The following is a 24,045-nucleotide window of genomic DNA, read 5'->3' on the forward strand; positions in this document are numbered from 1 at the left end:
ATGTCCAGCGTACTGTATCCCTCCAGGCCAGTTCACACGCAACGACCTGTGAAAAAAATTATCATTCTCGCAGTGCCATGATTCCTGAATATGTGGCGGCTTTATCCTGGGTTTTCCGCGGATTGCTCTCAAGATAGGCTCAGCATATAAAGCAGAGTAGCGGATCTGGGCGCAGGCAGGACCGCGGGATCGATGCGGGTGCAGCCCGGCTGCACGCGTTCGCTCCGCACCGCACCGCGCAAACAGCCCCACAAGCCAGTTATAAGCTGCTGCCGCTGCTACTCAAAGGGGCTGCGGTCTTCGGCAGCGCTGCTAGATATTTCATGATGTGCTTCTGTGGACGATTACACTGGAAAACTTAACACAAACTCGAGTCCAGTTTTCAGCGGACGTGCAAGATACAGATGATAGAACTTGATGTGTACAATTTTGAAGATCGTGTACTAGTCTTATAAAGAAACGAATGACACACCTCACTTTGAAACCTCAACCCAACAGGCTACAACTTCAATCTGACTCCCTGGTAATAACAAGTATAAAGTAGTTTCAAATATATCAGCACGAGCTCAGATTGTGTACTAGTTTCAATTGGAAATGGTCTCGCCGCTTGCGAAGAAAGCCGGTCGCTGTGGCCGACCGGTGCTAGGCGCTTCAGTCCGGAACCGCGCTGCTGCTACGGTCGCAGGTTCGAATCCTGCTTCGGGCATAGATGTGTGTGATGTCCTTAGGCTAGTTAGGTTTAAGTAGTTCTAAGTTCTAGGGGAATTGATGACCTCAGATGGTAAGCCCCATAGTGCTTAGAGCCATTTGAACCATTTTCTTGCGAACAATCGCATAGGCGTAATACAGAATACTGGATTAAAAACTGTTCACTCCAGTGCACATTGTACGACCGGTACGGTTTTTATAGTGCAGACAGTCTTATGACAGTGTACACAAAAAACAATTAGGATGAAATGAAAGTCATTATACAGAAAGTAGAAGGTAACTCTGTGGAAAGTACATGATTGATTTCAACGCATCTTGTCGTTCCACAAAGAAATGGAGCGCGAACATTATGTAAATGTGGCGAGTATTATTACCAGCGGATACAATACTCTCACAACCACTTGAATTTTGACGACAGGGAGTTGTTGACAGAAGATTAAGGACTCCGTACTGTTCATTGGTGAAGCTAGTTTTACACTTCATGGGACAAACAACGCCCCTAACTCATACTAGCTGCACTTCTAAAAAGTGGTTCAAATGGCTCTGAGTACTATGGGACTTAACTTCTAAGGTCATCAGTCCCCTAGAACTTAGAACTACTTAAACCGAACTAACCTAAGGACATCACACACATCCATGCAGGATTCGGACCTCGGTCGCGCGGTTCCAGACTGTAGCACCTAGAACCGCTCGGCCACCCTGGCCGGCGCACTTTTAAAAGTCATGCATTGTAGTGAAGGAAAATTTCCTACATTATTTATCTGCAAATATCGGGTGCAATGCAAACGATATTCTGTTCATAATCCCTGTTGTCTTACCAACTCGTCACACACAGCTCACTTGGAGACCTGAAAAATGATCGTCACACTTTCTGGAATAGGATCCTTTACCTACAAATAGTTAACATTAAGTTGTATTTTAACATATTACCTGTAAGGTAGCAGCCGGCCCTTGCTGGCCGAGCGGTTCTAGGCGCTTCAGTCTGGAACCGCGCGACCGCTACGGTCGCAGGTTCGAATCCTGCCTCGGGCATGGATGTGTGTGATGTCCTTAGGTTAGTTAGGTTTAAGTAGTTCTAGGTTCTACGGGACTGATGACCTCAGATGTTAAGTCCCATAGTGCTCAGAGCCATTTGAGCCATTTGTAAGGTAGCACATCCTATAAATGTGACAGACGAAATGGTCGCACATTCACTGACCATCAAAATCTCTGATTATTACTACCGTAGAGTGGTTGAAAGAGACCTGCAGTGAAACAGTAGATTAATTGCTTACGAGCAGTGTGAACATAGTCAGTCGCATGACAGTGTCCTCAGAAGAGACACATGTGGTGTCGCGTGGGGAGTTACAAATAGTAAGGAAGTCGTCTGGTCCGCAGCTCGTGGTCGTGCGGTAGCGTTCTCGCTTCCCACGCCCGGGTTCCCGGGTTCGATTCCCGGCGGGGTCAGGGATTTTCTCTGCCTCGTGATGACTAGGTGTTGTGTGATGTACTTAGTTTAGTTAGGTTAAAGTAGTTCTAAGTTCTAGAGGACTGATGACCATAGGTGTTAAGTCCCAAAGTGCTCAGAGCCATTTGAACCATTTGACGTCGTCTGGGAGATTTTCGAAAATTTGTTTGAAAGAGTGATAAACTATTCCAATGGTTTTCGTAAGACCTGTTACGTAGGACATCCGCAACTGAGAGGCATGATAATTAATTTTGAGATCCACTTCAGTTGTATTAATATTTTTTTAAAACACTACCTGTATCGAGATTTTAAGATCCCATTTTCAGGTGTATAAAATTATAGTGTTTTGTAATACATAACATGAGGTCGGGCTAGCCAGTGCGTGAGTTCTAATCACAGCATGTTGGCGGAAACTGTCGGCCGCTGAGTAGCCACGCGGCACGGTACGCCAACCACTACTGTCAATAGCGCGGCCGCCCAGAGGCGTACAGTTCCCACCAACATGCACTATCTGGGACTGCCCCGACAGCAAGCTATGTGTTGCCAAATACTTTAATTTTATACACCTTAAGATGGGATTTTAAGCTCCCGAAACCAGTCGTGGTTTAAACAAATATCAGTACATCTGAAGCGGATCTCTATAAATTAAGTATAGTGTGGTTTTCGTCGGAAACCTGATACAGTAAGTAATTTGTATGGTCTTCGTCATTTTTAGGTTACATTTACACATAACAATTCAACATTGTAGCTCTGCACTCATAGAAACTGATCTTATATTTACATATTTCACAATTGTTCTTCTGCCATCTTAAATATATACCACCCCTCCAAAGTATCCATTCCTTCGTAAACCACATCACTCACTATTATCTGCTGTGAGCTGCACCTCTCGGAATTTGTCTACTTTTTTTCAAACAGTTTTGATGATGGTGCCAAATACTTCACTTATACACTAGAGTAAGTTACGCGAGTCTTGTACACCATTTCTTTTGTTAATGCGCTGCACCTTTCCGATATTATCTCAATAAATAGATTTCTTCCAATCGTGGCCCTTAGAAGCAGTTCCTTTTTTTGTTTTTTAATTTACTGTATCCTTCGACATTATCCACTCAGCCAGACACATTTATCACACACACACACACACACACACACACACACACACACACACACACACACACACACACAACTCACATAGAATATTTACATTGGTTACATTCAAGGACAAAAAGTGATATATATGTCTATACAATGTTACATCATATTCTGCAAGTAGCGTCTTCACACTGGTAGGAAGCTGTTGTCCACTAAGCGTCAAGCACTGCAGCATTTTTTTTTAAAGTCTTATGGGACTGAACTGCTAAGGTCATCAGTCCCTAAGCTTACACACTACTTAACCTAAATTATTATCCTAAGGACAAACACACCCACCCATGCCCGAGGGAGGACTTGAACCTCCACCGGGACCAGCCGCACAGTCCATGACTGCAGCGCCTTACACCGCTCGGCTAATTCCGCGCGGCAGCAATTCGTTTGTCGCGTGGTATAGCAGCGGGCAGCCGGTAATGATGTGATCGATGTCCTCCTCCGTGCCGCAATCAGATAGAGGAGAATAAATCAGTTGTAGCCTGCAGAAGTGCAATCAGAACTGTCCATAGTTAATTGGGAGGTGGAACATAGTAACCTAAAACTTTATGTGTTCGTACGATAGGCTCCACCCACTGTTCCACAAGGCTCCGATCTACTGCCGCACGTCTTGGAAAATTTTGAAATTTGTGGTACGTTCCTATGGGACGAAACTGCTGAGGTCATCGGTCTCTAGGCTTAAACTTAATCTAACTTAAACTAACTTACGCTAAGGACAACACACGCACCCACGCCCGAGGGAGGATTCGAACCTCCGACGGGGGAGAGCCGCTCCGCACGTCTTGCATTAGGTCTGTGCGGGAAACATACTCCTACGCCTTTGTCCTTTTCTTATAGGATGGGGCCCCTCCACGCCAACAACGACATGGTGACCAAACCAAAAGTTCTACTGTCACCTTCGTATAACATGTTAGTTTTCGAATCAGGAGTCACAGGATTCGGGCTGTGATGTTGTCCATGCGTCTGGGTAGGATTACTCATTGACATGGTCCATCAGGAGACAGCAAGTGGACGAAAGCGATCGAAGGGTAGCGGTTTGTAAGGGCAGAGGGGAAAAAACCTCTGCGGCAGTAGGACGGGTAGTAAGGGCAGTAGTGGCTTGCTAGCTGCGACAGTGCATACAAGGTGAGGTTATGTTAGTGCGAGGTATCGTGCATCGTTACCTTTGTCTCTGCGGGTGCTCGTTGTAGATGGGTCAGTCCGGGCGCTGCAGCTGTTCTCCTGTGAATTCTCCTGGGCCTGCTGCAGTGGCTTCGTCCCTGTAACAGTCCGAGGTCGTCATACATTAGTGGTAATTGGCCATAGATCAGCTCACAGTGTAGGGGGTGTGAGGCTGTTGTGCACAGTACGGCTTCCCTGCGATTTCCTGTTTTTCGGCGGGTCGAGCATTTGGGGTTGCCAGTAGTAGCTGTGTTGCTGGGGCTCGCCAGTACTGTTGTGTTAGTATGCTATGGACCATAGATCCTTGCTAACAGTGTCTTTGGTCCATTATGTTTCCAACTATGGTTGTGGTCGTAGTTCCCCAGAGAAAGAATAAACAGGTTATGCGTGTGTCTCGTGTTTCTGTACAGTCGTGTGGAGAGATTTTGGAATACCTGCAAGAGGGTATCTAGCCGATATTCCCGGTGAAGATCCGCGGTGCGTGTGTAACGCGGAGCATCGTTGTCCTGTGGTGGATGGTACGCTTAGCGAGAGTGCCGACAGTTTCATTGCCCTTTATCTTGGCGGTACTTTATACCATTACTTTTCATCCTTTTCCTCAGCGAAAACACCTTTCTGAAGACGAATCTCTCGTCACTGAACAACCTAAGAGTTACAGAATGGCAGGTCTTTGAGAACTACTTTCCTTCACTCGTTCTCACCAAGGTCACGTGATCTCTACAGTATCCATTCCAAGCTTTCAGCTGTTTCCCTAAAATTTTACGCCAGCAGAAGACGCATACGGTTGAATAAGTGAAAGCGCTAACTTCAGGACAAAACCAATATGGAGTATACGTCTCTATGACACCATATCGTGTGAATCCATAAAACCATAGGCGAGATGGTTAATGCATGCTATTGTTGTTGCACACGACCTGAAGGTCGCTGTTTCGATTCACGTGCTGGATAAATTTCACTTTCTCCACCAAGTGTAGAACAGATGGTATTGTAAAATTCCTGCTGAGCAATATGTACTCTCAAGGTCTTTCGTTAAAACACAATGTCTTATTTAACAACTTGGCGCGACACTGTTGATACTGATCCGTCTTCGAATGAGAGGCTGATCCCATCTATGAGTAATACGTCATGCTGAGGTTAATGTTTTCTCCTCCTTTCATTTTATACTGTTCCACGACAACGTAATCATAAAATTTCTCTCATCATAATTAGCCGTAAGATATAGTTACATACTTCACATTTATAATTATTCGCACGAAGGCAACGGCAACCATTCCAAATACGACCATTCAGAGGACAGTAAAGCAGGATTCCTGTATTATTCCTTACCTTCAGTGACGAGTAGGGGATCAACTTTGGCTTTGGCTAGTAAGATAATATAGTATTTATTTAATGACTATACCTACAGTTGCGCAATTACAAAACTGAATAATTTTCAAGTAAGCTGTTAATAAAATATGTAAACGGCATTGTATCTTTTCTAAATATTTTCATACGGAATCAATGACTCGAAGGTTTCGTATTAATATAGAAACCACTGTCACGTATGATTGAACTAGTATACGAGAGGAATGGTTTCAAATCCATGTGTTAGCATTTAGTTTTACATGTTTACGTTTCGTTGCTTTGCTGAAATCAGCAAGGCGAAAGCCGAGATGGCTTCTTAATGAATGAGGAGGCTGCATACCTTCACTGTCCTTCTGCTACTGCAGTAGTGAGCGTTAAACCATAATGTTCCTTCCTTCCCTCAAATAAAATTATGTTCATTTTGCAAAACGATTATTTTGATAGAAGAATTGATTGTTTTTCTGCAGTTTCTGATGACAGTTTGCTAACACAAAATAAAGATACAATCTATGAATTTTAAGTTACCAAGACCTTAAGAGGTTGAGAAATCAGCCAACCAGTTGTAAACAAAGGTTTCTTAGCCCTCGACCCAGGTTTCGATATTTGTAAAAATATCTTCTTCAGAAATAGTGGGTCTTGTTACATCACATGGTGGTACATTAGATTAGATGAAGCTGAGAGGCTCTTGTCGTACACAAAATTGACAAGACAAGAATTATCCCAAGGCATGGCTTTAGATAGGCCTTAGTCTCTGGCATGATGTACACGTAACTTACGCAAAAAAATTTCCCGTGACGCCTATTACAGTTTCATGTTGACAAGGTTTTACTAAGACCTGTTTTTCTTCTTGAATCTAATTACTTTTCACAAGATTAACAGAAGAGCAGAACTTTCCAGACTGTTATGTCACAACGGATGACTAATAGTGAATGAAGAATAAAAAGCATCTAGACTTGTTGTGGAAAAATTGGAAATTTGTGGTAAGTTCTATGGGACCAAACTGCTGAGGTCATCGGTCCCTAGGCTTACACACTACTTAATCTAACTTAACCTAACTTACGCTAATGACAACACACATACCCATACCCAAGAAAGGACTCGAACCTCCGAAGGGGGGAGCCGCGCGAACCGTGGCAAGGCGCCACGCACCGCACGGATACCCCGTTCGGCTGTTGTGGAAATATTTTAGTTCGAATAAGCAAATGTTCCGTTATTTCATGTTTGTCTAGACAAACAGCGCCACAAACTTAAGCACAAACGATTGCATTCAATTTCTAAATACATCACTGCTGATTGGATAGCAGTGAAACGAAGGCAGCATTAGTACACTTATTTTTCCTACAGTTTTTCATAAATAATGTCTGTTACAGAAATATAAAAGCAATAGTTTTCGAAAATCTGTAAAAATTAAATTAATCTCCGGAACGATTAAAATCCAAATTCTAAAATAACTTTTAGTGTTTTGAAGAACCCGTAAATTGCATATAGATTGATGTGTAGTAAATTATAATTTCTAGAGAGTAGAATTAATGTACTTAGAGTTGTGTGTGTATTTGTAGCTAACATTCAGACAGTTATGAAGCTAACAGATTTCATTGTAATTGTAATTTTAGTATCAGTAGCGATAGCGAATGAGTTAATGGTGTTTGCAGTTTTTTTCTTTAGTTTTATTCTTATTGTCGTAAGGGCTACAGCTACAAGCTTTCCATGACGTATGATAGACATCTTTAGATTAGAGAATCTTGTTGAAGGACTTCTGCTTCATTGGATTGTTGAGGTCAATGTAATTAGGTATATTGTTCTAACTACAGAAAACATCAGTTAATACGGAATCCTATGGCTTAAAGAAGTACTTTCTTTCCAGTCAGTTTTAGGGAAGTTGGGTTGATGGCAAAGCCGGATAAGACAGGATGGACAAATGAAACCATCTCCTTCAGTTACCTATCAATGGTTCTCGTAGCCACTTACAGTAAAAACTAAATGTGATGGAAATGCAGCATGCTATAACCTGATACAGATTTCCTACATGTTGTGGTGCTATTCTAGATGTGTTTCAGTCTCGCAACATACTAATAAAAGCATAATTCCAACATTGCACCGGCAGAAGGACTAGAAACTTTACTTGAATTGATTAGTTCTTTATTTTTATGTCTTGGATGCTTTTACCTAATGTAAGTAAGAAACAAAAATACAGGAGTAATAAGAACGTATAAAAATAGATAATGATGGTTGTGGACGATACAGAAATGGCTTCAGCCTCTACACATTATAAGGCAGGAAAAATCTCAAGTCAAGTAAATTGAAAAATCCTATATTTCGAACAATAATTCAACATTAAGTTGCTGACAAAAATTGGATCTGCGATCGTTTTTATTTGATTCGAATCTCCCAACTAAAAAATGTACCAATTCACAGTTCTTTGCAAATACAGTGAATATATTTATTCATTTCATAAGTAATCAGATAACATGTTTTTCACGAGTCATAAATAAACGGTACCTATTTTCGAAGAATGAACCACACAGAAAGCAAAACAGTTTCACTCATATGTTGTGTACATTGTCGTAGAACGGTAAAACGTTAATTTTCAGGCATGTTACTGTTGCTACCTCAATAATACAATAACCAATCAGCAAGTCCATTCCTTCATTATTTCTTGGAGTTATTATTGTCATTGCTGGAAGTGTACTTGTGCCTTTACTCATTTTAGATTTTATATTTGCTTCTCTTTGTGATATCATAGTGTGAATCGCATAAACTGAGGTTTATGTGTTTTGTGTAGTAATTTTGAGGCAGGTGTGAGGAGTCAAAACGACATTCACATACATGTGCCTAGAGGACAGTGTAACTTGTCGTCCCTGGGTTTCCAGTGAAGAACATCTACAAATGGCATACAATATGAGTATTCGAGCCGACGTTCATAGCCTGTAATTTAAGATACCGGTAGCTGTTTAGAGACTACATCGTTTCCATAATGCTTCCTTCCAGTGCCTCCAGTCTTTCAAGCTATGCGGCACTTTACATATATATCAAACAAACAAAAAATCCCAGAGGTGAGAAATAGCTCACTTGGAATATGTACATGAAAAGGCGCTCCACTGAAATTTTTCGGTAATGTAGGTAAATATGTCAGTGTATCGAATTAAAATGGCGGGAGATACTACTAACTCATTGGCCTGCGTAACATATGGAAGGTATTCAAAATAAGTGAACAGTGCTAAATTGAAATGGCACTGCAGTTCAAGTGAACATGTATCCTCAGCTTCCTCCATTCAGACTCGGTTTATACTTAGCTCACACTAATCTGATTTGAACATGCCATACAAGGTTACTTAAGTTTCCAGTTTATTTCAATTTGTTTTGCAAACACCACCTAGTATCTTGCTGGATTGTACGTACCCTAACCAGCAGCCATCTTATTTCTTCGTCAATTGTCCAGTGTGAATGCCATTGCACACCAGTGGCAAGTTCTGGTTAACGACGATACAAAAATAGGGAATCTGTGTTGTCCACATTTGTAATTTCAGCCATGCGACTGTTCTATGAAGATAGCGGTGATGCTGAATGATGGTGCTATTACCTATTATGATCACACTGGACTCGCATTCGGGAGGACGACGGTTCAATCCCGTCTCCAGCCATCCTGATTTAGGTTTTCCGTGATTTCCCTAAATCGTTTCAGGCAAATGCCGGGATGGTTCCTTTGAAAGGGCACGGCCGATTTCCTTCCCCATCCTTCCCTAACCCGAGCTTGCGCTCCGTCTCTAATGACCTCGTTGTCGACGAGACGTTAAAACAACACTAACCTAACCTATTATGATAATAGACAGTCAAACAATATGCGCATCAGATAGCGACACAACAATCAAAATTTAACACATCAAGATACTATACAGGCTCTGATATTTTAGAACCTGAGGACGAAAGCTACGTCATTCATCATGTGTTGAATCAAAGAAACGAGTGCCAGCCTTATGCGTGCATATTCTATGGGATCTTGTGGAGATATCATAGCAAGTGGCTTAACAACCAATGAACACATTTGTGGCTCACAATTCTGGCGTTCTGTTCATACGACAAAATATGTGGGCTCTCATGAACTGCCTCAATTTAGCTACAAGCTATGCCGATATATAAATAAGCTTTTTCGTACATAATAAAGGTTTATAGAAAGTAATAAACTGTGATTTTATTCCCTTTTCTCCATGAAACTAGCACCATTTTAATTTATCCATAGAGTTTTGACATCATGATAAAGTGTTTGAAACAACTTCTACACATCACGTTTACGGTGAGTAACTGGAAGTGAGGTAATGTATCAGTTGTGAAAAACTTATTTCATGAGATTTGACGGGGTTGATCCCTCAAATTATTGTAAAACTAATGTGGTTACAACAGTGCTTATGCACCCTGATGGATTATTGTTTGAATATATGTATGTACTCCAAAAGAAATTATTCTAACAAAAAATATTACTGCAGCATAAATAGTATAGTTCATCAAATAATGCATTCCACATTATTGTTTAGTACTATAGTAACTACATTTGCCGCACCTCTATCAAACCTAGGAATGACATACGGAAAACACTGAAACTATTATGTGTTATTCACATAGTGCGAGACCGGTCCTTTAATTGAACTTAGGTACACTGACTGGCCAATATGAGCACCTCATCATAGAACCATCATCACAGCCTTTTAAGAAAGAAAGAGAAATCCACTAATGGTGAATATCTGTCAAAGCGTGAGGATAGTCAGAATGAATGAGGTCATATGCCTCAGATTACGAAGTCAAAGCGTTGACGTGTTACGTATTGGAAATGGAGTATATGAAAATAACTAGAGTAGTTAAAACGTGACTCCCGCGGTAAGAAACCTCCAATTTAGTGCCTAGACATTTGAAAATATACGGTGAAATCGCAGAAACCACAAATATTCGTTGAACATCAATCAGTAAGTTGATAAATACTAATAGTAAAATGCCTTTAAGATTGCTACAAAAGTGTAGAGAAGCAATACTAGACATGTTACAGACGCTGAAGCATACTGTACTACATTGTTAACCGCGCCAAGTGGGAAACATGCTTCGTTATGCCCCACGATTTCCACTATTTTGAGTGGGATCAGCTGAGACCGCAGTGTTCATCTTCAGCATGCTAAAGAAGAAGGGACGGTTTGAGCTCAAAATACGTCCCAAAACACTCCAACACATAGACGTCTCTCGAATAGGATGATCTCCTCCATACCGACCACCACAAGTTCCGAAAATATCATTCATAAGAAACCCAAGTCGCACTTTTCTCAAACAGCATCCTGTATCGATGGATCAAGCCATTTAGGCAGATGCAGTATTTATTGAACTCCGAAAAGCATTTAAATCAAAAAGGGACCGCGCATACTCGTCATAGACCGATTTAGTCGAAATTTGTGTTATATGCAGGGCTTGGCCATAAATGAAAGTAACAGAAGTGGGAACTTCAGATGGCTGGTCGATTAGAACGGAATAACAATTTTTGATCCGGATCGGGCGAGGTATGAGCCATTTATGTCAGATAGTCGATGGAGTAGCGGAAAGAGTACAGAACGGTTATCTGAAGGTCATGGGATCGTGTTCCTATGTGGAGACGTCTTTAATTATGAATTTTTCCGTTACTTTCACTGAAAATAAATTGAAACAATGGTTATTATACGGTATTTATCAATATTCTTATAAAAGGAATGGAAAAGAAAGGAAAAGGAAAAGTTGGAATTGCAAATAAATTTCAAGAAATGATAATACTTCTAGCGTCCACGAGACAGCTGGAAGTAACTTTCCAAGAAGGGATTGTAGTTAAAGCGTACAGGACCTGGTTACTCAGCTATCGGTAGCTGCTCGCGAACAATAGGTTTCCGGTGTATGTAAGATACGCCAATCGAGAGACAAAACGAAATCATATTCTGACAAGACTGCACGAAAATACATTCCATTATACTTCACCAGCTATCCTTGCCAATATTTGACGAAATGATGCGTTACGCGAATGGAACTCCATCCCACAAATTTACATCCGGCACCTGTGCAACACTGTGCATAAATGTTCGCATGCTTTCATTCGACATTCTGGAGGTTATACCAGTTATTAATGTACCAGCATTCCACATTTTCCATGGCTTTGCTCCTGCTTACATTAGTCTGTGAACTTGCAACGTTAATTACTTAAATATGTTACTTAGACAAATGTATCTCCAAAATTTCATAAGTCTACATTAACTATCTGTTGGTGCTGAAATTTTTCCCGTCAGTGTAGTTGAAGGCTTGAACAGATCTGCAAGTATTCTCATCTCGGAGAGATTTAATTTCTGCAGTTCATATACATGGATTGACATTCTGCCATAGATGGCAGCTGAGTGTAGAAACGAACATCAAAAGATTAAAATGCAACTTATCGATTTTTGGTTTAACACTCCGCTGTGAACTATGTTGTTGTTGTGGTCTTCAGTCCTGAGACTGGTATGATGCAGCTCTCCATGCTACTGTATCCTGTGCAAGCTTCTTCATCTCCCAGTACTTACTGCAACCTACATCCTTCTGAATCTGCTTAGTGCACTCATCTCTTGGTCTCCCTCTACGATTTTTACCCTCCACGCTGCCCTCTAATGCTAAATTTGTGATCCCTTGATGCCTCAGAACATGCCCTACCAATCGGTCCCTTCTTCTTGTCAAGTTGTGCCACAGACTCCTCTTCTCCCCTATTGTATTTAATACCTCCTCATTAGTTACGTGATCTACCTATCTAATCTTCAGCATTCTTCTGTAGCACCACATTTCAAAAACTTCTATTCTCTTCTTGTCCAAACTATTTATCGTCCATGTTTCACTTCCATACATGGCTACACTCCATACAAATACTTTCAGAAACGACTTCCTGACACTTAACTCTATACTCAATGTTAACAAATTTCTCTTCTTCAGAAACGCTTTCCTTGCCATTGCCAGTCTACATTTTATATCCTCTCTACTTCGACCATCATCAGTTATTTTGCTCCACAAATAGCAAAACCATGTACAGTCGTATTAAAACGTTCCATCCGCGTAAACTGCTATTGAAGGTACACGATCTCATACATATACCAGCATTGAGACAGCATTTGACAAGTAACAGATAACATAGGAAATGTTGCGTCAGCTGACTTTCACTACCGATAACTGACAAATTACCGTATTTCTTGTCAAACAAGCATTGTGAAACAACAATACCTGATCTATTGCGCATTCCCCGCACTGTTATGAAGTTTCGAAAGATACGTCTGTATGTGTAGGATGCCGAAAACACTTCAGTACTACGGGGGTATGCTGAAAAGTAATGCCTCCGAATTTTTTATGTGAAAACTCTTAAATATTTTTAAATAACGCGAATGCTGTAACAGTCGACATCTTTATTCCTCGTGTATATATATTTGTATACATACATGTACATTATATAATCTGCTGCTAGAGGTCTCTGTAGTGTAGCGTGTAACTTTTCGGTATGTAATGTAACTACAGGGTGACAATTATTGAACTATATGAAATAAAATCGTCATAGCTTTTGAATGGTTTGCGGTAGGACGTTCGAACTGCACGGTTGGCCGCGGGACTAGATGGGAATTAGTATGCGCATGCGCACGCGACTTGTTGTTTTCGGCCCACTTTCATTTTGATGGATTCCTCAATAAGCAAAATTTGTGCATTTGGGGGACAGAGAAGCCGCATTTCGCGATCCAGAAGTCCCTTCACCCTCAACGGGTGTGCAATGTCCAGTCATGGAATAATCGGTGCGATATTCCTTGATGGTGTACGTGAAGATTTTAGAAGATGATTTCATCCCCATTATCCAAAGTGATGATGATTTCGACAAGATGTGGTTCATGCCATACGGAGCTCGACCGCATCGAAGCAGGAGATTGATTGATGTCCTGGAGGAGCACTCTGGGGCATTCTGGGGTACCCAAGAGCCACTGGCATGGCCATCGATTGCCCGCCATATTCTCCGGATCTGAACACATACGACTCCTTTTTGTGGGGCTATATTGGAGACAAGAGGTACATCAATAATCCCAAAACAGTTGCTGAGCTGATAATAGCTATTCAGGAGGTCATCGACAGCATCGATGTTCCGACAGTTCAGAGGGTCATGCACAGTTACACCATTCGTCTGCCACACATCATCGCCAATGATGGCAGGCATATCGGACATGTCATAACCTAAATCCGAATATCTGTAGTGACGTTCACACGTTGAATAAAGTGTGTGCACGCCGTAGTTTGTAACTAATTTACGTTTTTTTTTCATATAGTTCAATAACTGTCACCACATATGTCAGTGCGTGAAGAACTGCGGGCTGTGATCGAGTTTCGAATTCTAAGAGTGCGTCCACACATGGAGCACCGTTTCCTTCAGCGTAACAACGCCATACCACACACGAGCGCTGCTACATCTGCAACAATCCGAATCTCCCCAGTCCCTACTTGGCCCCACACGATTTTCGTCTGTTTCCAAAACTTAAAAAACACCTTCGACGACTTCTCTTTGATTGTGACGAAGCTCACAGAGCAGAGGTGAGGTTGTGACACCGTCAACATAGTCTGCAATCATGTTACCAACAAACTAGTTCAAAAATCGTTCAAATGGCTCTAAGCACTATGGGATTTAACATCTGAGGTCATCAGTCCCTTAGACTTAGAACTATTTAAACCCAACTAACCTAAGGACATCACACACATCCATGCCCGAGGCAGGATTCAAACCTGCGACCGTAGCAGCAGCGCGGTTCCAGACCGAAGTGCCTTAAACTGCTCGGTCACAACGGCCGGCCAACAAACTAGTCTCTCGTTGGGAGAAATGTGTTCGTTGCCAGGGTGACTATGTTGAGAAATAAATACGTAGACATAAATAATAAATATGTAGAACGTTAATAACGTTTGTTTTATTTAAAAAGGTTTAAGAGCTTTCACATAAAAAAATTTGGAGGCATTACTTTTCAGCATTCCCTCGTAGAAAAGTATGTTTGATATTAAACACGCCATTGCTGGTAACAAACTTCTTAACGTAATCAACCTGTGTCGTTAAACATCTAGGGTAAAATTATTGCACTCATGGAATTTAATTATGGAAACTAATAGCAGAGGAGGCCTGGAAACAGTATTTTTAATGAAGCTTGTTAAACAACACGGCATTGAATACGCATCCGGCTAGACTGTTATCGAATGCCACGCTGAAGACTTTGTATTTGCCAATAAAGTGAATATTATCTATAAAAGTAAAGATTTAAGAATCAGGCGAATATCACTATATTTGGAATCAATGAGTCTCTGTGCAAAACTCACGAGGTGTGCAGAAGCGTGGCGTACTCCAACGCTAAAGCAGTAAACCAACAAGCTGTTGAAGGAGCTAGAAGAAAACTGCACAGTGATTTGTACAACTCTCTGACAAGAAGAGAGCTAATATTATTATAGGTGGGATAGCCATAGTTCTGTTTTCCATCTTAGTTGGTTGAGCGTCTTAGGAATTGAAGCAATCACAGTAACAATACAATTTACAATTTACGAGGTGCGTCAGGGAAAAAAATGAAACATAAGCAATTAACAAATTGACACATCATCACGATGTAACTTTCAACAGCTAACAGCAGAGGTCTGCGTTTGAAATCATACCAGCTTAATCTGAGATTATTTCTCAGTCAAGGCAAAAAAGAAACTTCTACATCTGGATCTTGCTCAAATGTCCTTTCACAAATCTGGAAATGCTTTAATGAGACAGCTCAACATTAAAAAATGTATTATCATGTGTAAATTATTACCTACCATGGTATCGAGGAGAGTGGAGAAAGCCACTGTGATTGCTAACTCACGGGAAAGACGTGGCACCACTGGTGTACATACTATATATAATTTTCAAGTATATATCCTCACACATTTGCTCGTTTTAGACCCCATACCGCTTGAAATACTTGTTTAAGATCATTATTTACGATATCACCATATCAAGTTTACGATGCTCTAACGTCTATATAATTTTGGCACGGAAAATTTCAGATATCCTATATATACACTGCAAATTGGAATTACATTAGCAGTATGAAGGCTGCGTGTGTGAGCATGCCCCTGGCGCAGTAGTTAAACGCGCCAGCGCGTGCGATCAAGAGGAAAGCTTCAAACATGGCCAACCGATCCTGGTTGTGTTAACCAGGTCGCTTGTGTACCACCTAAAAAAAGGGCTACCACGCCCTTCCCCTACCGTCCCCAGTTTTTGAGAAAAACCACCTTTACAGTTCATGGCGCACAATCGACTCAAAATTGACGGTATCGATAAATAATTAAAAATTGACCATTTTCGATCTTCATATACTGGGTGGCAAGAAAGAGTCTGAAAAGCTTGCAAGGGTGTTGCAGGAAGGTCGTGCTGAGAAATAATTTTTAAGAAAAAATTCAATATTCTGGCCGTTTCCGAATTAATTAGCACTGAAATTAGCCAATCAGGCCGTTGCGCTCACAAAGTCAAGCGACCCGCCAGAGACGGTGTCGTGAAACGTATCCTTCGTTGGGTTGGTAAAACCGAACAAGAGAGTGACACAAAAATTTTACATATGACGGTACAAAGCATCGAACACGAGCCAAAGGCTGAGCGGTCTCGTGCGCTATCATCTACCCTATAAGAAAAACTGACATTAAGGGTCGATTGTATAAAGCATTTGACCTTAGATTAATACAGATATGACCTCAGATAAAGCTCAACTCGAAAATATGCGTTGTATGAATGTTAATCCAAGGTTATATCTCGGTGAAGTAGGATCGACTTTGAGTAGCGAAAATTTGCGGATCAAAGTGAGGATGAAATAGTCAGTTTACCATGTAGTGACATTACAAAACAGCGCTTTTGTTTTGCGCAAATGAAACTGAAATGATAAAGAAGTTGTTATTAATACATAAATAAGTAACTACGCCACTCCCACACTGCTGAAGCTCCGAATATTTTTTTTTCGATCTACAGTATAAGGTTAGGTTAAAGGGCATGCCAGCTATGTACGTAATGAGTGCAGATGGTAACTGATCTAATAACAACTCTTGGAGACGTATCGCAATTTGTGTGATTAATTTCGAGGCATTTTACAGACACTCAGCAGCAGAATAAGAAAGGAAAATTCGGAATATTTGCCGTGAACAATTACGTATGTTGATACGGACAGTAGCCAGTAATGATTAAATGTTTCTTGTAAATGTGCTCTTTTGGTTATAGTAAGAGTGACTATACGACATGAATTAGTTTTTTCACTATCGAACACATGCCTAAACTGCCATGGAAACTGCATGCTCACTGATGAATAAAGGAAAAATAAGCAAGTGTACATAAGTTGTTCAGCAAGTTGTTATTTATCAGGCATTATTCACACTACCGTTTCGGTAGGTCATGCATTCTGGCCCCTCATGTACAGGGACTGAGAATAAAATTCAGCTCAGTTCTAGGGTTTTTTCCAGTTGATACTACTTCTGTACTGTTTGCCCATAAAGATAATTACGAAAACGCTACATTTTGAAACCACATCACGCTTTCCGTTTTTGGTTATAGTAAGAGTGACTATACGACATGAATTAGTTTTTTCACTATCGAACACATGCCTAAACTGCCATGGAAACTGCATGCTCACTGATGAATAAAGGAAAAATAAGCAAGTGTACATAAGTTGTTCAGCAAGTTGTTATTTATCAGGCATTATTCACACTACCGTTTCGGTAGGTCATGCATTCTGGCCCCTCATGTACAGGGACTGAGAATAAAATTCAGCTCAGTTCTAGGGTTTTTTCCAGTTGATACTACTTCTGTACTGTTTGCCCATAAAGATAATTACGAAAACGCTACATTTTGAAACCACATCACGCTTTCCGTTTTCCGAGCGTTCTGGGCCACTGTGGTGGGCAGCATTGTGTGTGCAAGAAGCTCATGCGATGTGAATTATATTGTTTCCTTTCGTTAGTTTACACATATCTGAATATGCCGATACGTCTGCTGAGAACGAAACTGGGCGAACTCGTTTTCGAAATTAAAATGATAAATCATTTAAGCGGAGGTTTCGCTTGGGAGAAAATATTGTGCAGCTGTTAGAACTAAGACTGAGGGAATACGAATCTGCTGGAACTACAAACAGAAACCAGCCACTAACTCCCCTGAATGCTACTTTTAACATTATAATTTTATCCTACAGGAAGCTTTGAGATGATGGTTGACGGTTTGTTCAGACAGATGTAGCAACAACTTGCAGAGCTGTTGACAAGGTATCGGCTTGCATTGCCTTACTGAAGAAAGAATTCAGAAAAATGCCTACGGAAGAAAATAATATGAGGAAAATCCAGTTTGATTTTTATCAAAAATCACATTTTCATGGTATTTTAGGAGCTGTGGACTATACCCATATCCCCTTCATATCTCCTGGTGATAAAAGTGCAGAGCTATTTATGAATCGTCATTGATGGTTTTCGTTAAATGTACAAGCAATTTCAGATGCTAAGCTTAATCAGAGCGTATTAAAATGTATACAAAGTATCGTATGTAACTCTGAAATAAAAGTCTTCCTACGAAGAAATTCCAGAACCAACAGAAAATTAAGCTAACAGGAGTGCGGAATTTATTAACAACGTATTTACAAAAAAGCTAGTTACGCCTTTTCCTTGTTGGCCGTAGTAACTTTATCCGTTTTTTTTGCGCTCTAATGTGTTATTATGTCGGCTCAATACGATTTCCAGCAAGAAATTTTTTTGTATGGGGTGTTGTTCGAAAATAGGTCCCTTTTCTGTTTTGCGTACCTACATTCTTATAGCACGACACCTTCGAAAATAAATACTGTGCATCTACCTTTACGATTAATGTCTACGTTCGAAGTGTGGTAATCGTGTCGACTGCAGATTTCTGCGTTGTTGACAAGTATTTTTCTTGCTAACTTTGATCAACACTGAACGTCCTTTGGTGGATCCAAATTTAGTGTTATACAACAGAGCAAAGTCCTCAACAGTGTTCAGTTTCTGAACTAACATCAAAGTTGACCTGCTGTTAGCGATGGTTACACAATCGGCCCTAATGATATCGGGAAGGGCGCTTCACTTTGTCCGCGCAACGGCCTGTTTGGCTAATTTCAGTGCTAATCAACTCGGAAACGACGCACGCATCGAATTTTTTCTTAACATTTATTTCTCAGCACAACCACCCAGCAACACCTTTGTAAGCCGTCCATACTGTTTCTGGTCATCCTGTATGTGGGGTCCGTAAAGGCATAATTTCGGAGAAAAAGAACATTTTACGACTGCTGTCTGCATACGGTTAACACCCTTCAACGAAAGCGTCGTTGGCCGGGCGATCGAGACACTTGGCTGGGGAGCGGAGGACTCATATTCAATTCCTACTTGCATCCTGCAGTTTCTTGTTTTTCTTTTCATATGTAATACTCTCTGTATCGAAACAGATGGGAATATGAGGTTTAATAAAGGGAAATACATCAGTAAGGAATAGTTACAAGATAAGTAAATAAATTTCTCAAACAACTTGGATCAGTAAAAAATTAAAATTTTAATCCTCGTTGTACGGAAACGACTCCTAGAAGACTGTCCTGATCTTGTCATGGGGTATCACGGATAGCAGACTACGCCATGCTTTCTTTATACCGAGGCGTAGGATGCACGCAGGTGCAGGAATCATTACTCTGTCGCGAACCTCGAGCGACTTTGCAGTGAATCTTTATCCAACATACTCGGAATAAAATAACTTGTTTTGTGAAATAATACACTGACCATCCGTAAGTAATACACTCCTGGAAATTGAAATAAGAACACCGTGAATTCATTGTCCCAGGAAGGGGAAACTTTATTGACACATTCCTGGGGTCAGATACATCACATGATCACACTGACAGAACCACAGGCACATAGACACAGGCAACAGAGCATGCACAATGTCGGCACTAGTACAGTGTATATCCACCTTTCGCAGCAATGCAGGCTGCTATTCTCCCATGGAGACGATCGTAGAGATGCTGGATGTAGTCCTGTGGAACGGCTTGCCATGCCATTTCCACCTGGCGCCTCAGTTGGACCAGCGTTCGTGCTGGACGTGCAGACCGCGTGAGACGACGCTTCATCCAGTCCCAAACATGCTCAATGGGGGACAGATCCGGAGATCTTGCTGGCCAGGGTAGTTGACTTACACCTTCTAGAGCACGTTGGGTGGCACGGGATACATGCGGACGTACATTGTCCTGTTGGAACAGCAAGTTCCCTTGCCGGTCTAGGAATGGTGGAACGATGGGTTCGATGACGGTTTGGATGTACCGTGCACTATTCAGTGTCCCCTCGACGATCACCAGTGGTGTACGGCCAGTGTAGGAGATCGCTCCCCACACCATGATGCCGGGTGTTGGCCCTGTGTGCCTCGGTCGTATGCAGTCCTCATTGTGGCGCTCACCTGCACGGCGCCAAACACGCATACGACCACCATTGGCACCAAGGCAGAAGCGACTCTCATCGCTGAAGACGACACGTTTCCATTCGTCCCTCCATTCACGCCTGTCGCGACACCACTGGAGGCGGGCTGCACGATGTTGGGGCGTGAGCGGAAGACGGCCTAACGGTGTGCGGGACCGTAGCCCAGCTTCATGGAGACGGTTGCGAATGGTCCTCGCCGATACCCCAGGAGCAACAGTGTCCCTAATTTGCTGGGAAGTGGCGGTGCGGTCCCCTACGGCACTGCGTAGGATCCTACGGTCTTGGCGTGCATCCGTGCGTCGCTGCGGTCCGGTCCCAGGTCGACGGGCACGTGCACCTTCCGCCGACCACTGGCGACAACATCGATGTACTGTGGAGACCTCACGCCCCACGTGCTGAGCAATTCGGCGGTACGTCCACCCGGCCTCCCGCATGCCCACTATACGCCCTCGCTCAAAGTCCGTCAACTGCACATACGGTTCACGTCCACGCTGTCGCGGCATGCTACCAGTGTTAAAGACTGCGATGGAGCTCCGTATGCCACGGCAAACTGGCTGACACTGACGGCGGCGGTGCACAAATGCTGCGCAGCTAGCGCCATTCGACGGCCAACACCGCGGTTCCTGGTGTGTCCACTGTGCCGTGCGTGTGATCATTGCTTGTACAGCCCTCTCGCAGTGTCCGGAGCAAGTATGGTGGGTCTGACACACCGGTGTCAATGTGTTCTTTTTTCCATTTCCAGGAGTGTAAATGCCTTACGTAGTATGTAATTTGTAGTAAATCCCATTTTTATTTATCTAGTAAAATCTGACTGTTTACTATTACTTTTCAACTGCATGATTCCAGTAATGAAAGGCACACAATCTTCTACCAGCGCTGAAATAAGTATTTGTGAATCTGTCACAGAACAAGTGAAGCTGGAAGTAAACGACACTGTGTATTAGTTCGCGCAAGAAGTTAAGACACAAGTATTATCAATGGATTATCTGAAGTAGGCAGTTCTACGTATTTCTGCAAGTGAAGAACGAAATGACCATTGTTGACGTTGAAGAACAGTATCACACCGAATTCCGCCCGGATAGCCTTGCTTATTAAAGCACCGTCCGCGAGAGGCGCCAGCACGGTAGCCAACTGTGTTCAGGCACAGGGCTGGCTGTCCTCTGTAATAAAATAACTATTCAACGATGTCATTTGACGTCTGCCCAGACCAATTGATGAGAACAATGGCGAACAAAATGAAAAAAAGAATGTTGTGCTCCGACCCCGGATCAAATCCGCTCGGCTGATTAACCCTAGCATTACCAAGGTAATTTTTGTAACATGTAGTACCAACGGCGGGGGAGTGAGGGCTCAGAGGCTCATAAACAAAGCGGCAATTTAATTCGTCATAACTCAAAATTATTTACTTGTGATACCGCTGAGAACATTTAAAACGGCTTAGACATTATTTTTGTAAACTGGATAATAAAAAATTAAATTATAATAGGAACAAAATCAACAAATCATAGAACTCACTTTGTATTATCTTTTCCAGTAGCGTTCATAACTGTGTTTTTTTATAGTAAAGAAAACAGCTATTAAATTTCAGTCCACTACATGAAGTAAACAGAATTTACTGTCTCATTCTGAAACACATTTTTCACACAACAGTATCTTCTTCGTGTCTTTTCCACAGACGTGTTTGCGGCACTGTGAGCAAGTAACAATTGATGTTCCCAACTTGTTGTACTTCATCTTTCTAGATGCAGCTTCTAGTCAGTTCGAAAAATCGTGTCGGACTCATTCCTCCATAGTATGATTGTCGGTCCTGAAGCATATACCAAAAATCCCGGACAGTTTTCTTATTGCTCGAACAGTCCACGGTGTACTGCCGGTCCTTAGTGTTCAATGGGTGCAACACTTCGGCGATCAGTCATATCGCCATCTTCAGGTGCGCTGACGAATTGAGCTCTTGAGGACGGGCTGGAACACCTCAAAACTGTATTCCGGAAAAACGGGTACTCGGAATGGCAGATCAGACGCGCTCTCCACCCCACCTCAACAGTACAGCGTGTGGAGATGGAAGAAGTCACGGAGGGAGAGAGAGCCACTGCCTATATACCGTATACTGGCGCACTATCGGGGAAAATAGGACGAATATTGAGGAAACACTGAGTAATGGCTCTGAGCACTATGGGACTTAGCATCTATGGTCATCAGTCCCCTAGAACTTAGAACTACTTAAACCTAACTAACCTAAGGACAGCACACAACACCCAGTCATCACGAGGCAGAGAAAATCCCTGACCCCGCCGGGAATCGAACCCGGGAACCCGGACGCGGGAAGCGAGAACGCTACCGCACGACCACGAGCTGCGGACAAACACTGAGTAGGAACTGTCTTTTGCCCACCCAATAAAACACGAGCATTGTTGGGAATTGTCAAAGACGATCTCAGTTTGCGGAAGGCCGGCATATACCAGCTCCTGTGTCAGTGTGGGAAGACTTACAGTGGACAGACAGTGCGCATCATCACAGATCATTGCCGAGAACATCAGAGGCACACTCGACTTAGATATCCCAACAACTCGGCGGTCGCAGAGCACTGTTTGTCCGGACTACCAACATACCAGGGTCTTGGCACAGACGTCTAAATATCTAAATACTGGGACAGCGTCGTTAGAGAGGCTATCGAAATTCGTACCAGGGACGGACTCATCAACCGAGATTGCGGCTGTAACCTCAACAAGGCATGGGAACCAGCACTGAGTCTAATTAAAAAGACGATCAGCAAAGAAAACGAACGGGCGTCCAGGGCGGATGACGCAATCACACCGACGCAGGGGGAGGGGATTTAAGACGACCGGTCGCACTCAGGAACTCAGTTCGTCAGCGCACCAGACGATGGCGACATGTCTGATCGCCGAATTATTGTACCTGTTGAACACTATGGACCGGCAGTAGACCCGTAGACTGTTCGAGCAAGAAATACGCCGGGAGAAACTGAAGAATCACAGGTATCTTATTCTCACGCTTTGAACCAATGATTAGTAAGAGGCCCATATAACAAAATAGCTCATCTTCATCGGTGTGTTGACTACGTAGTCGAGAAGCCTTTTCATTTGAGAGTAGTTTTATTAGATTCATAATATGAGGTGTAAAAGAGAGCTCTGTAGCCTCTTTCAGAGTCTCAATTTATCCTCGTTGTCTTAGTCCCGTTCTTTCCCGCTCTGCATTTTGAATAGAACGCACTCGCGTCCACTTTCGGCAATGAATTTATCACAGTTGGTATCACCATAGTCTGGCGAGTTGAGCTGAACCTGATCTTCATTCTCAGACGGTGAATCAGTTCCAATTTCTTCCACATCGCCATTCATTTCACCTTTATCTAAATATGATTCGTTCGAGAGTTCTTCAGTCACTCTTTCAAATAGAAGTATCACGTAAACGTTGTTTATTGATGTTACTAATGTTACTTGTTCAACAGCAGTAGAAACAATGAAAATAAGAACGGTCGTTTTCATAAAAATACGTTTGAAGACAACAATGCACACTTTCGTTTCGTTTTAAATATTTAAAACCGAAGTCTCAACCACCTGAAATCTTTCTTTGGTATTAACGACCGGGGACGGCGCGGGGGCGCTAGCTTCTAAGGGCCATGAAGATAAAATCAAATAAATTAATTTTAATTAAAAATTCTATAATCACTCAATTGTAAATTTAGTAATGAACAATTAGTTTTGATTTCAAATTCATATATCAGATGATGTGGATGC

Source organism: Schistocerca nitens, chromosome 3 (assembly GCF_023898315.1).
Source record: "Schistocerca nitens isolate TAMUIC-IGC-003100 chromosome 3, iqSchNite1.1, whole genome shotgun sequence".
Taxonomy (NCBI): Eukaryota; Metazoa; Arthropoda; class Insecta; order Orthoptera; family Acrididae; genus Schistocerca; species Schistocerca nitens.